Raw genomic sequence first — 15,340 nt, 5'->3', positions numbered from 1 at the left:
TGCCCATTTTATAGTATTTGATGGGCATAACAAAAACTTGTTTTAAAAGATAGATGTCATAGTGAATATTTTTCATAAATAAAGTAGCTCAATCATTCAGCAAATATTTACTGTGTGCTTACTTTGTGCTATAAACTAGATAGACAACATCCTTGCTCTCATTCAATTCATATGCTAGTGGGAGAAGATAACCAATGAACAAGTTAATAAAGAAATAATATTTCAAATAGCTTAAAGTTCTTTAAAGAAAAATTTTAAATGTTGTTAAGACACAGACTGATGGAGAGGAGCTACTTTAGCCAATGTGGTCAGGGAAGGCTTCTCTATTTAGATCTCTCTCTTTTTTTAGTCCTTATCTGAGTACATTTTTAATTGTTTTGTTTTATTTAAAGAGAGACAGAGGGGAAGTGAGAAGGGAAAGGAGAGAGAAAAGCACAGACTGGTTGCCTCCCCTATGTGCCTGGACCAGGGATCATAAGCATAGATCTCAGGGTCGCACGTGCCCTTGCCCAGACCAGGAATCAAACCCCCAACCTTTTGGTTACCATATGATACTCCAACCCAGCCACACCAGATAGGGCTGTTCAGCTGTGCATTAAAAATTATACTAAACATTTGGCACTAAGATAGGTAATAATTTTGGCTAGAGGAAAAGGAGTGAGTGTGGCTATCATACTTTTTAAAAGGTGAACGTTTTCAGAAAAGTGAATGAGCTCTTAAGATCTGTTAATGACCTCTTTGATTCTCTGTCAAGAAATGTATTCAGCTCTCCCATTATTTTCTTTCCCTATGTATTGTACATATTCCTTCAAGTCTACAGCGAATAAATAAGTTAATATAAAGACAGTACACAATTAATTAATAGCCAATTGGGTGTTACATAACTATTATGGGAGTTAAGGGGTCATCAAGGAGGAAAGAGCATGAAAGTTGGAAGAGGATTTGGTTCCAGTATTTTTAGCTTTGCTATTTAGTATCTACCTAGTTCTGAAAAAAATCACATATTTCTCTCAGCCTCAGTGCCCTTCTTCTACAAAATGGATATCATGTACCTCGTTATAATGACATAAAGAAAGAGAAAATATTCAAAATGGCATTACAAAAAGTAAAGTATTATGTAAATGTTAATTACATGCTAATGTTGGGCTGGAGTGATGGGGGTAGGAAAGGTTTCAGAAAAGAGAAATATGAGCAGGGTCTTGAAAGACTGATAGAATTTAGAAAGAAAGAAAGCAACCTTGGGGGAAGGGGTCTGCAATTTGGAACAAGAACACAAAGTCCACCGGCAAAAGAGCCTAAAGTGTATTTGATACAGCAAAAAGAATGGTCAAAATAAAGCATAGGATTTAGAAGGTTCTCCTTAGGAAGCTGACAAGAAAAAGTTAGGTTTGATTTTTGTAATGCCTTTTTTTTTTAACTTAATGACTGCTCTTTCACGTTCTTCAAAAAGTGCTAGTACATTAGGTCTTTGAAACAAATTTTAAAAGCTAGCTCCATTTCTTACATGTCAATTTGTTTTGAAGCTAGTGAAATTATTTTTTTTGTTTTCTCAGTAAGGTAAAGGGTTCTTAACAAAGTTTTATTAATATCTGTAAGCTTCCAAAAGCACCAGTAAAAGATGCCAAACTAACCTAAAAAAGTTGATGGGAGGCAGGGCTTTATCAGGCATAATTCTCCTTGCACTAATTGTCTTTATCATCTAGATTTTCCAGTACTTTATCACTAGTTAAATTAGTAATTCCCAGTATTCAAGTTTTGTTACTGTGCCATTGCTTGATTTTATACTATAGCACATAATAATTTATAGCACTATAAAATTAACACATTTAATTTTACTTATTTAATAATCTTAACAAATGATATTTAAAATAAAATTCAAAAAAATTTTAGTTCTGGTTGGTGTAGCTTGGTTGGTTGGAGCATCATCGCATAACTGAAAGACTGCAAGTTCAATTACCGGTCAGGGCATACACCTAGGTTGTGAGTTTGATCCCCAGTCCCAGTGCATGTGGGAGGCTACTGGTCAACGTCTCTCTCTTTCTCTCTCCCTTCCTCTCTCTCTAAAAGCAATGAAAAAAGTCTTCTCAGGTGAGGATAAAAATAATTTTTAAGTACACACCTTTAAAAACTGATAAAATATCACTCTCCCTCCCTGGAGCATGCCCATGCCTTTCTTTCTTCTCGGGCACGCATTTCCTAAATGTTCCCCACAAGACTTACAGCCAGGGAAGCAACTGGCATTGGCAGCTCATTCCAGGCTAACCTCTGAACCTGTCTCCAAGGCCCCTTTTCTCTGACTGTCTAGTGAGCCAGAGTAGCCTCACATAGGTTTACTTCTTTCCTATAACATTTCCAGAGAGTGAAAGCAGCCCTGACTAGGCTCTCTCCTGCTGCTTCTTCTACCTTAAGTCCTTTCTTGTTTCATTATCCCAGTTTTAATAAATATACTCTCAAAATAAAAAAAAGATAAAATTGCTTTAACAAGTTTATAAAAATTACTAGAGTTATCTGGAGATATCCAGGTATCAGAAATATTTTATTCTTCAAAAAAATCATTTCCTTTTTGAGAGTATAGAGCTGCTTTATTTTGTGATAGGAAAATGTATTCTGCCCTGACTGGTGTGGCTCAGTGGCCTGGTGCCATCCCACAGACCGAAAGTTCACTGGTTCAATTCCCTGTCAGGGCATATGCCTAGATGTGAGCCAGATCTCTGCTTGGGGTGGGTGCAAGTGGCGGTCTATCAATGTTTCTCTCCTACTGTTTCTCCCCTTCTTCCTCTCTCTCTGAAAATAAATAAATAAAATCTTTAAAAATAAATAAAATATATCCTAATAAAATAGCACTGAAATTGCCCTTCTTTCTTACCCTATTTTACAAGTCACTGAAAAGCTTACTAGCAGACTAGTGAATGTACAGTAAGGTAATCTCATACTTTCTTAGCATTTGGGGATCAATTAAAATAAAGTGGTATCTATAGTACTTTTCCATATTGAGTAAGAAAGCCAAAAGAATCTAAAAAACTTCTAGGTCATTTTAAATGGATCTTATAAGTTGATATTTGATTATACACTTTGATTATGTTGCAAGATCACATAATGTAGAGCAGCACTGTCCAACAAAAATATAAGCAAGCTACAAATGAAAGCCACATATATAATTTAAACATTTCCAGAATCCACATTTTAATAAAAGTACAAAGAAATATGAAATTACCCTGGCCAGTGTGGCTCATTGGTTGGAGCATTATTCTGTATACCTAAAAAGGCTGCAGGTCCAATTCCCAGTTAGGGCACCTGGGTTGCCGGTTCAGTCCCTAGTTCCGGCAAGCATAGGAGGCAACCAATCAATGTTTCTCTTTCACCTCCCCCACTTCCTCTTTCTTTTCAAATCAATGAATATACCCATGGGTGAAGATTTTAAAAATGAAATTAATTTTAATCATGTGTTTTATCTACCTCAAGGTATTTTCACTGCAACATGTAATCGATATAAAATTGACTAGCCACACATCCCAGCCAGCCTTGCGAACCTGCCACACCTGGGCCAAGACCTCACCAAAATGCCGTCTCAAATGGAACACAACATGAAAACCATGATGTTTACATTTCATTGATTTACTGGGGAAAGGCTACTTAACAACAGAAGACCCAAGAGTACTCATGGAAAAGGAGTTCCCTGGATTTTTGGAAAATCAAAAAGACAACCTGACCATAGACAAAACAATGAAAGACCTGGACCAATGCCAAGACGGCCAAGTGGGCTTCCAGAACTTCTTTTCACTAATTGCTGGGTTCACCATTGCATGCAATGATTGTATTGTAGTACACATGAAGCAGGAGGGAAAGAAGCAGGCAGCTGACCAGCTACTTCCTCCCAGGCAGAGTTTTCCCAGTGGGTTGCTTAAGGAATCTCTGCCCCACAGCTTACCCCTGTATAAGGATTTCATGAGCAGAACTGGACCCTTAGAAAATGTGCAAATAAAATCTCACCCCCATTTGACAAGAGAAAGAAAAGCCAATTAAAGCCAGATAAGCTTTTGATTTTTATATTGCTTGCATCCTCTTGCTCTCAATAAACAATTTTCTTTTTTAGTTCATAATTTGAAAAGAAAATTATCAGTAAGTTATTTTACATTCTTGTTTTCATACTAAGTCTACAGAATTCAGTATGAATTTTTACCCTTCCACAGTATGTCAATTCAGATTGCCACATTTCAGGTACTTAACAGCTTCTTGTGGCTAGTGGCTACTATACCAGACAGTACAGATCTAGAGGATCCTTTTCATTAACAGTGTTGCAATCCAGTTTTTCAAAAACCTCAGTCTGTGAACTGAAGTGTATCACACATACACATCTCTCACATGCACATTTAGGGAAAACAAAATCTTGACAAATGAACTCTAAAGAAAGGTTTATTTTTACTTATATTACTCCAGTGCTCATTTCAGCCACACATATACTATAATTGAAATAATATAGAGAAGATTAGCATGGTCCTTGTGCAAGGATGTCATGCAAATTCATGAAGCACTACATATTTTTTAAATGATAAATATAAGGTGTGGAGGATATGTTAATTAACCAGAGGGGAGAAATCCTTTCACAGTGTATACGTATATCAAATGATCTCAATGTACACTTTAAATATCTTATAATTTTTAAACTAAATTTATTGGAGTGACATTGGTTATTAAAATAGAGATTTCAAGTGTACAATTCTGATACATTTTAAATGTGAACTGTAATTTTAATTGTGAATTAAATTTTAAATGTGAATTATATCTCAATAAAGTTGAAAAATAAAGTAAAATAGTATTCTATTTTTCATCTATAAGAAAAAAATACTTGTGAGGAGTTTTTGAAATAATAGTTTACATTTAGAGGAAAGTAGTGGGACTGGCTCTATTTACACATGCTCACTCCATATATACTTTCATAATCTTAAAAGCAAAAGTAACTCTAGGAAATGAGGAATTTGTGTGATTTTCAATTTACTCTTTTCTGAAGGTTATCCTCTCATAAGTAGCCCCAAAGGGCATTAGAATCACATGGGAAATTTAACTGGCTGGCCAAAGTGAAACCAATAGCCCCACACAGTGAGACAAGTATTAACAGAAAAAAAAAATATCTATAGCACGGAGGTGAGGCAGGAAAGGAGAGGAATAGGTTGCTGTTTAACAGAGATGATAGGCTCTTAGCCCAGCAATAAACTGATTATCTAGCAAGTTTGTATAACCCACCAACTATTTACAACTCAAATAATTTTTTCAATTTATTCATATTTAACTGTAAATTATCTTTACAATACATTACATCCACGAAGGCATAATAATTAAACCAGCCAAAAAGCAAGGAGTTAAAGAAACATTTGTCCAGACCAGTAGGAGGGGCAGAAATTGACAGCCAAGGTGGAGAGGATGTGCAGCAAGGCAGCGGCTGGTGGACCAAGAGGGAGAGGTGGCAGCAGATGGACCTGGCAGTCCTACATTCATGTGTGGATTAAAACCAGAAAGAAAAATGGGGTAGTGAGCAATCCCAGCCCAGAACAGACTGTGCAACCCAGGGTCCCAGTGGCAGGAAAAATAAAGCCTCATAACCTCTGGCTGTAAAAATAGGTTGTGGCGGCTGAAGAAACAGCCGGTCTCTCAGGAGAGTCCATGTGAGGGGCCCACAGGGACCTAGCACCTACACAAGTCCACCCACCCAGGAATCAGCACCAGGGCAGCACCTGGAAGGGCGTCATTCATTTGCAGGAAGCTGGGGAAGTGATTGATAGCAGGGCAAGAGCTGAGCAAGCAGCACTGTTCCCTCTCTGACCTCTCCCCCACAGACAGAGCCACAATGCAGCGATGTGGGTTGCCCCACCTTAGTGAACACCTAAGGCTCAACCACTTACAAGTGTGCTGAGACAAAGAAATGTTACTCAAATGAAAGAACAGATCAAACTCCAGAAAGAACTATGCGATGAGGAGATAGCCAACCTACGAGATGCAGAGTTCAAAACACTAGTAATCAGGATGCTCACAGAAATGACTGAATATGGTAACAAAATAAAGAAAGTGAAGGCTATGCAAAATGAAATAAACAAAAATATACAGGAAACTAACAGTGAAGGGAAGGAAACTGGGACTCAAATAAACAATTTGGAACAAAAAGAAAAAATAAACATTCACTAGAACAGAATGAAGAAACAAGAATTCAAAAAAAATAGTAATAATAAATGAAGAGAAGCTTAGGAACCTCCAAAACAACTTTAAATGTTTCAACATCCAAATCATAGGGGTGCCAGAAGGAGAAGAGGAAGAACAAGAAATTGAAAACTTATTTGAAAATATAATGAAGGAGAACTTCCCTAATCTGGCCAAAGAAACAGACTTCCAGGAAGTCCAGGAAGCTCAGAGAGTCCCAAACAATTTGGACCCAAAGAAGAACACACCAAGACACATCATAATTACATTACCCAAAGATAAAGATAAGGTGAGAATCTTGAAAGCAGCAAGAGAAAAAGAGACAGTTACCTACAAAGGAGTGCCCATAAGACTATCACTTGATTGCAGTCATGAAGGAGCTGGAAAGAAGTATTCCAAGTCATGAAAAGGCAAGGACCTACATCCAAGATTACTCTATCCAGCAAAGTTATCATTTAGAATGGAAGGGCACATAAAGTGCTTCCCAGATAAGGTCAAGTTACAGGAGTTCATCATCACCAAGCCCTTACTGTATGAAATGTTAAAGGGACTTATCTAAAAAAAGAAGTTCAAAACTATGAACAGTAAAATAACAACAAATTCACAGCTATCAACAGCTGAACCTACAAAAGAAAGAAAACTAAGCAAACAACTAGAACACGAACAGAATCACAGAAATGGAGATCCCATGGAGGGTTATCAGCAGGGAGGGGGAGAGGGGAGGGGGAGAATGGGGGAAAAGGTACAGGGAATAAGAAGCACAATTAATAGGTACAAAACAGACAGGCGGAGGTTAAGAATAGTATAGGAAATGGAGAAGCCAAAGAACATACGTATGACCCATGGACATGAACAAAGCAGGGGGGAATGCTGGAGGGAATGGGGATACTGGGCATATTTGGAAAAAGAGAAGGAAAAAATGGGACAACTCTAATAGCATAATCAATAAAATATACTTACAAAATAATTAAAGCACAGCTATTGTAGAAACTTCACTATTATCAAAGACTTTATTGAAACCTACTAAATGTACTAGGACATGTATAAAAATAAGCCAACATGTTCTATAATATTCACAAATTACTACGATTAGGCCATTGACTGCCTATTTCCAAATACAATAAGCACCAACTACTGTAATTACTTAAAGAAGGACATTTAAAAGATTTCTAAAATAATTCATTTTCTTTTTTTTAAGATTGTATTTGTTTATATTTAGAGAGAGAGGAAGGGAGGGAGAAATAGAGGGAGCAAAAAATCAATGTGGGGTTGTCTCTCACGTGGTCCCCACTGGGGACCTGGCCCACAACCCAGGAATGTGCCCTGACTGGGAAGCAAACTGGTGACCCTTTGGTTTGCAGCCCACACTCAATCCACTAAGCCACACCAGCCAGGGCAGATTTCTAAAATAATTCAATTTTTAATTTTATTTTTTAATTTTTTCTAGTTTTTATTGTTGTTCAAAGAGTTGTCTCCATTTTCCCACCACTACTTCCCCCCACGCCAGCCATCCCACTTCCCACCCTTGATTTTACTCCTCTTTGGTTTTGTCCATGTGTCCTTTATAGATGTTCCTGAAATCAATTTTAAATGGATGGGTTTCAATTGCTCAAGTTTTTAATATTTTAAAATATAGCCTTTTTATTGTCTAGGTTAAATCAGCAAGTCAAGGCAACAGTTAGAGATCCTACTGTGTTATGTGTCATGAAGGACACATCAATATAAGCCATGATCCTTGCTCTTAAGGAGTTTATAAACACATAAAGTAATACCTATTGGTTTTTGCTGCTTTCGCCATACAGTGGCAGAATTGAGTAGTAGTAGCAAAGACTGTATGGCCCAAAAAACCTAAAGATTCACTGTCTGGCCCTTAACAGAAAATGTCTGCCAACCTCTGCTTTATGCAAGTTGTTCTTGACTGGAATAAGAGGGCAGTCTAAAAAAACCACTAAACAATAAAATTGTATTATATCTAGCAAACTTTTTTAAAACTATAGTTTTTACTATAAACACTCAGTTTCCACTACAGAGCATCAGCCTAGCTAATGGTAAAATAAAACTTATAGACTAATTCTCAACCTGGCTGTGTCTAATGAGAAAAATGTACTAGAATATTTAGGGTAGTGAAGTAAGATGTTTTCCAAAAGGGGGCAGGGATATGTTTTAAAAGGTTGAGAAAGACTTTAATAATCATACCTCTATACTGTACTGGCCATAAATGACTTTGGCTGTTTCCCAAAATCAAATTTACCCTAAAAGTACTCAATTCTCATTATTAGCCATGGCTATTTTCTATAAAGTTGCTGTGGATGCTTAAGGGGCAAATACTGAATCATTGCCCCTAACAGAAATGCAGTTAAGTCAACTCATCGGTATTTAACCTTGTTTTATGTGTATTTCTGTCTAAAGATACCTTAATTAATATAACATTGAACTCAAGGTCAATAGCACTACAACTCATGCCTGATTAAAGCTTATCTACCATTATATTCTCTCCATAAGATATATCAAAGCCTTCCTCTGTCCTATGGCCAATTTGGACAGCATTTCAGCATTACACTAAAACATTTCTTTAAACAGTGAACTCGCCAAGAAAAAGCATAAAATGAAAAAAGATGGGAAAATATTCTATATACTCTACAAAGACTTGTTTACAATATGAGAATTGAAATAATAAGGCTCAGTAAGCACTGCCTTGTTGGACCTCAGCAAGGAACATGACTCAATTTTTTTTTTTGCTACTCTGCCCATGTTCATATCTAAAAAAAAAAAACAAAAAAACAAAAAAAAAAACAAAAAACCCCACCCACAAAGCACCTCAAGTACTTGATTTCAAGGTTAAATAGATTTTAATTAGTGGATAAATTCAAAAGCACAGAATTGGTTAATAATGAAGGATCAACTGTATAAAGATATATGACTACTAATAATCTAAATCAACTGTTTTAAAAATTATCTTTAAGCAACAGCAAATTAATAAGTACACAGGCAACCAAAATAATGTCCTCAAAGTGGTATTTCTTTGGTATGTATGAAGTGAATGATATGTGTGTATGTAACACTTTTCCTCACTTAGTTTACTACTGCTTTGAGACAGCCTCTAGTTGGCCAAATATGACCCCCTGACCTTGAGTTCTCCTATTTTTCCCAGTATCTCCACTCTATCACAACTACCAAATGATCTGTTCATTTATGCCTTAACACACTGGGTTGTAACTTCCCCAAGAGAGCCTGGTTTTCTTCCCCTGGAACTTATTTTCTACTATTAGGCCTTATTTATAATACATTGCTGTTAAATTTTTAATTTTTAAAATATATTTTATTGATTATGCTATTATAGTTGTCCCATATTTTCCTCCCCTTTATCCCCTCTGCACTGTCCCCACCTCCCACCATCATTCCCCCACTCTTAGTTCATGTCCATGGGTCATACATATAAGTTCTTTGACTACTCCATTTCCCATATTATACTTAACCTCCCCCTGTCTATTTTGTATCTACCATTTATACTTCTTATTCCCTGTACCTTTCCCCCCATTTTCCCCCCACCCCCTCCCCACTGATAACCCTCCATGGGATCTCCATTTTTGTGATATTGTTCCTGTTCTAGTTGCTTGCTTAGTTCATTTTTGTTTTTGTTTTTGCTTTAGGGTGGCTGTTGATAGTTGTGAGTTTGTTGTCATTCTACTATTCATAGTTCTGATCTTCTTTTTCTCAGAGGAGTCCCTTTAACACTTCATACAATAAGGGCTTGGTGATGATGAACTCCTGTAACTTGACCTTATCTGGGAAGCACTTTGTCTCCCTTCCATTCTAAATGATAGCTTTGCTGGATAGAGTAATCTTGGATGTAGGTCCTTGCCTTTTCATGACTTGGAATACTTCTTTCCAGCTCCTTCATGACTGCAATCAAGTGATAGTCTTATGGGCACTCCTTTGTAGGAGTGTAACTGTCTCCTTTTCTCTTGCTGCTTTCAAGATTCTCACCTTATCTTTAATCTTGGACAATATGATTATGATGTGCTTCGGTGTGTGCTTCCTTGGGTCCAACTTCTTTGGGACTCTGAGCTTCCTGGACTCCTTGGAATTCTATTTCCTTTGCCAGATAGGGAAGTTCTCCATTATATTTTCAAATAAGTTTTCCATTTCTTGCTCTTCCTCTGGCACCCCTATGATTCAGATATTGGATTGTTTAAAGTTGTCCTGGATGTTCTTAAGCTTCTCATTTTTTTTTTTTGAATTCTTGTTCCTTCATTCTGTTCTGGTTGAATGTTTATTTCTTCCTTCCAATCTAAACCATTGATTTGAGTCCCAGTTTCCTTCCCTTCACTGTTGGTTCCCTGTATATTTTTGTTTATTTCATTTTGCATAGCCTTTACTTTTTCCTCTTTCGCAACCATACTCAACCATTTCTGTGAGCATCCTGATTACCAGTGTTTTGAACTGTGCATCTGATATACAGATGGTAAACACATGGCCTGTGGGCCAAATCTGGCCCTCCACCTTGTTTTATTCAGACTGGCACCTTGTTTCTACCTGGAGGCAGCGCTGAGCTCTCACTTAACTGTTAGGAGTAGTTACATGTATACAGCCCTAAAATTACATTCAGCCCTTTGAAGGCAACTGCAACGCTGATGTGGCCTTTGATGAAAATGAGTTTGACACCCCCGATCTAATAGGTTGGTTCTCTTCATTGCTTGGTTGTATTTTTTCTGGAGTTTTGATCTGTTCTTTCTTTTGGACAGTATTTTTTTGTCTTGGCTCACCTGTTATGTAGTAAGAGGTGGAGCTTTATGTACTCACCAGGGTGGGGCAACAATGATGTGGTGCTGTATGTCAGGGAGGGGTCTGAGAGGGAACATTACCAATTGCTCAGCTCTCAGCTGGCTTTCAGTAACTTCCTCTGCTACCCACAAGCAAATTGGGCTCTTCTGGTGCTGATTCCTGGGTGGGTGGTTTTGTGTACATTCTAGGACCCTGCAGTCTCTCCAGTGAACTCTCCCGTGAGGCTGAGAATTCCTCCTGCCACCACAACCCCCAAAGGTTTTTTCAGTCAGAGGTTTTGAGGTTTTATTTCCCTGCAGTGGAACCCTGAGTTGTATGGTCTGTCTTGCTCCCCAGTTGTTCCTCCCAGTTTATCTGCACACAAATGTGGGACCACCCAGTCCACCAGCTGCCACCTTTCCTGCCTTGGTCCTCCTGGCCATGAATCCTCTCTGCCCCAGCTGCCCATCTCCACCCCTCCTACTGGTCTGGATGAATGTTTCTTCTTTAGCTCCTTAGTTGTCCAACTTCTATACAGTTTGATTTTCTGGCAATTCTGGTTGTTTTTTGTTTTTCAACTTATTATCGCCCCTTTGGTTGTGCAAGGAGGCAACATGTGTCTACCTACACCTCCATCTTGGCCAGAAGTCTGTTAAATTAACTTTTAAAGAGTGAATAATACAATGACATGAATAATTACAAGGACCTAAAGTAAGATTACTATGATATAAAAAGATAAATGGCTAAATTTAGGGGTAGCATATGTACAATTTGCCAACCAACTGTATATGGAGATTTTAAAGTTTTAGATTGCCTTGGTTTCTATATTGAACAAAGGTGTGCACAGTTGGGCTACTAATAAAAGTACAGAATATAGGAAGAGTACATTTGAAGAATAAGGCAAGTTCCATTTAGAACACACCTATTCATCTATACTACTTCTATATTTGGTCAAAATCATTGCTTGAACTATATTCCTAATTACTACCTATGTTGTAATCACTTTTTCTCTAATTCCCCTACTGTAATGTAAGATCATACAGGACAAGGTTAAATTTAATGTATGACTCCCCAAAACCTAGTACAACAGCATTCAGTTGAGTGGAATGGATGAAGTTGTTTAGAAAAGAGTTGGACATTCTGAACTGAGACTTAGGGAAAAAAATCTTAGCTGGAGAAAAGACTGTAACACCAGTGGCATTTGAAAGTGTAAAAAAGGGATAATTTTTGAAAGAATCAAAGATGAACTTTGAGACTATAAGCATTTAAGGGGCACACCAATCAAGAAAAGACAATAAAAAAGAATGAGAAGAAACAATTAAAGATCTACCAGGTAAGAACAGTATGATAGACACTACTGATTATGATGAACCAAACAGCCTTTCCTACACTCTTTTTGGCCAGTGGATATCTAGTCATTTCTTTTAGAATAACAAACTAAAGGAAAGTATAAGCTTCCCTCAGTTCCTGGGGAAAGACTCATGGTTAATTTCAGTCTATCATAGTAACTACATGCCTTTTGCCAGTGATTAGTGTAGGGGCATCCGATGAAAAGGGTAATTCTCTGGGGGACTTTGGGAAGGTTGTCCTTCCCATAAAGAGATACCTATCCAGGAGAAAGCCCAGCACTGTTTTTCTGCTTTTCGATAATGAAAATAGGATGCTTGCTATCTCAAAACCCTGAAGATAAATATCTGTGAAACAGCAAGAATAGTAGCATACAAACACAAGAGCCTGGGCCCTTGATAGTGTTGCTGCATCTCTAAATCAACCTTGGGACCACCTATCATTGGATTTATTGTTAAAAATATTCTCTTAACTTGAAGCTGAAAACATCTTGATACCACTGGTCTCCCCAAACCCAAAGGACAGTGTTTCATGAAAGACACAGGGAAGTCAAGAAGGATGACAGAAAAGTACTCACAGGTAAGAATGATTTTGGTTTCAGTAGTTACAGTATATATGGCAATCACTCAAAAAACAAAACAAAACTATGTGCAAGTATTATTCTAAATTCTTAACACATATAACCTTATGTAATCTCTCACAATATTAGGAGGTAGAGGAGATTGTTGGCAATGAAAGCAACAGCCAGAAGTCAGTGAATTGAACAAGAAGGGATATGACAATGGAATAAATTTAAACATTTCAAAATAGTCACCTGAAGCAGAGTTGTGGCATACTTGTTCTCTCTCTCGAGAAAGCCTACACATTTTCCCATCCCATTCTTTCCCCAGTGCACTCTCTCTGGAGCATGCCCACACCTTTCCCTCTCTCCTACCCCCAAGTGTGTTCTCTTTGCCTTTCTTTTTCTTAAGTTCCAAGGGTCCTTGTTTTGCCTCTGTAACTTGTTTCCTGAGCTCATGCAGCCCAGCTGGCTCACTTCTTCCGTAACTCACTTCTTATAACTCTGTGACTTTCTAAATAAATGTATGCTTCTATTTGAGTCTTTGCTAATGAATTCTTTCTTGAAAAAAAAAAGAGTTGTAATAAGGGAAGGATTAAGGGGGGTGAAGGCGGTCAAGAGAGGAAGAAAAAAATACAGAGAAAAATGAGATATATAAAAATACATAGAATATATAAGGGAAGAAATAACTACTTAAGTGAGGTCTCAGAAGTTAGAAGGTTTGGTACCAAGAGTACCAGTAGATGAAATTAGGACAAAATTAGAAGATAAAAATTAAAAATAACAAATTTCTAAATTTGAAGGCAAGAGAACTATGAAGAGGTCCTATCAAAACTCTTTAAAAGGGCATTGACTACTTTAGAGCTGAGAATAAAAGTAGGGATTTGGTAAGAGTAGTGATGGTTTGGCATAGCAATTATGAGAAATAGGAAGGAAAACAATCAGAAACAAGAATTACTAAGTTTCACTGAGGACCCAGCTGAAACTAGAAACCATGATGAATTGACATTCACTTTATTCATTTCTTCATTTTATTAAGGACCTTCCATATGCCAAGATACCTTTTTAGGAAATGAGGATACAGTATGAACAAAAATCCATGCCTCATGTACTTTACATTCTAACTAGGGAGATAAAATTTCAAAATTTTGAAATTATTAAAAACATTTTTAAAAATATTAATACTATATAGAATATTAGATGGTTATGGGATTTAAGAAAAATAAAGTAGGAAAGGGAATTAAAGAATTAAAATTTTAAATGGGGTGACCAGAAATGGAAAGTTGAGAAATGACATTTGCACTACCTGAAAGAGAAAAGAGGGAAAGGTATGTATATATGTGGGGGTAGAATATACCAGGTAGAGGGAAATTTTAAAAATACTAGTCATCTTTGAGGTGCTGCTGTGTCAGAATGATGTAGTAGGGGAGGCGAAAAGGTTAGGAGGTAGTCTGAGAAATAATACGCAGCTAAATAGTGTAGAGCCCTGTAACTAATAAAGATTGACCTATGTGAGGAAAGATGAGAAGCCACTGGAATTTTATGCAATGTCAGAATAGCGTTGGCTTCTGAATTAAGACGCGAGTGGGGAAGAATGGTAAAGACTACTAAGAATGTATTGCAATAATTTTGAGAAAGAAGAGTAAAGTAGGAGGGATCACAATACCTGACACTAAACTATACTACAAGGCCACTGTAATCAAAACAGCCTGGTACTGTTATAAAAACAGGCACATGGACCAATGGAACAGAACAGAGAGCCCAGAAATAAACCCAATTCTCTACAGTCAATTAATATTTGACAAAGGAAGCAGCAACATAAAATGGAATAAAAATAGCCTCTTCAACAAATGGTGTTGGGAGAACTGGAGAGCTACATGCAAAAAAATATTTACACCATATACAAAAATAAATTCAAGGTGGATAAAAGACTTAAATATAAACCGTGACACCATTAAAATCCTAGAAGAGAACTTAGGTAGGAAAATCTCAGATATTTCACGCAGAAACTTTTTTACTGACATGTCTCCTAGAGCAAGGGACATAAAGGAAAGAATAAACAAATGGGACCTCATCAAAATAAAAAGATTCTGCACAGCTAAAGAAAACAGTATCAAAATAAAAAGACAACCAACTATATGGGCAAACATATTTGCCAATGATACCTCAGACAAGGGTTTAATCTCCAAAATATATAAAGTACTTACATGACTACACTCTAAGAAGACAAGTAACCCAATTAAAAAATGGGCAAAGGACTTGAACAGACACTTCTCCAAGGAGGACAGACAGAAGATTCAAAGACACATGAAACAATGTTCAATATCGCTAGCTATCAGAGAGATGCAAATTAAAACCACAATGAGATACCACTTCACACCAGTCAGATGGCCATCATAAACAAAGCAACAAACAACAAGTGCTGGAGAGGTTGTGGAGAAAAGGGAACCCTAGTGCACTGTTGGTGGGACGGCAGACTGG

At 37.2% G+C, this 15,340-nt stretch overlaps 1 long non-coding RNA gene, 1 other non-coding gene and 1 pseudogene across 2 annotated transcripts; all 3 read left to right on the top strand.

The window, feature by feature from the left end:
- Positions 1-2,650: 2,650 nt before the first annotated feature.
- On the top strand, positions 2,651-13,032 carry LOC118500663. Its single transcript, XR_004903240.1, has 2 exons — positions 2,651-2,720; positions 12,780-13,032. It is a non-coding gene; the product is annotated as an uncharacterized LOC118500663 (long non-coding RNA).
- Positions 3,439-4,039, top strand: LOC114496295 (annotated as a pseudogene).
- LOC114498219 lies at positions 4,437-4,543 on the top strand. Its single transcript, XR_003684665.1, has one exon. It is a non-coding gene; the product is annotated as a U6 spliceosomal RNA (small nuclear RNA).
- Positions 13,033-15,340: the final 2,308 nt, after the last annotated feature.

Source organism: Phyllostomus discolor, chromosome 5 (assembly GCF_004126475.2).
Source record: "Phyllostomus discolor isolate MPI-MPIP mPhyDis1 chromosome 5, mPhyDis1.pri.v3, whole genome shotgun sequence".
Lineage (NCBI taxonomy): Eukaryota > Metazoa > Chordata > Mammalia > Chiroptera > Phyllostomidae > Phyllostomus > Phyllostomus discolor.
Note: the sequence above shows the minus strand (reverse complement) of the source record. Positions and strands in the feature narration are given on the sequence as shown.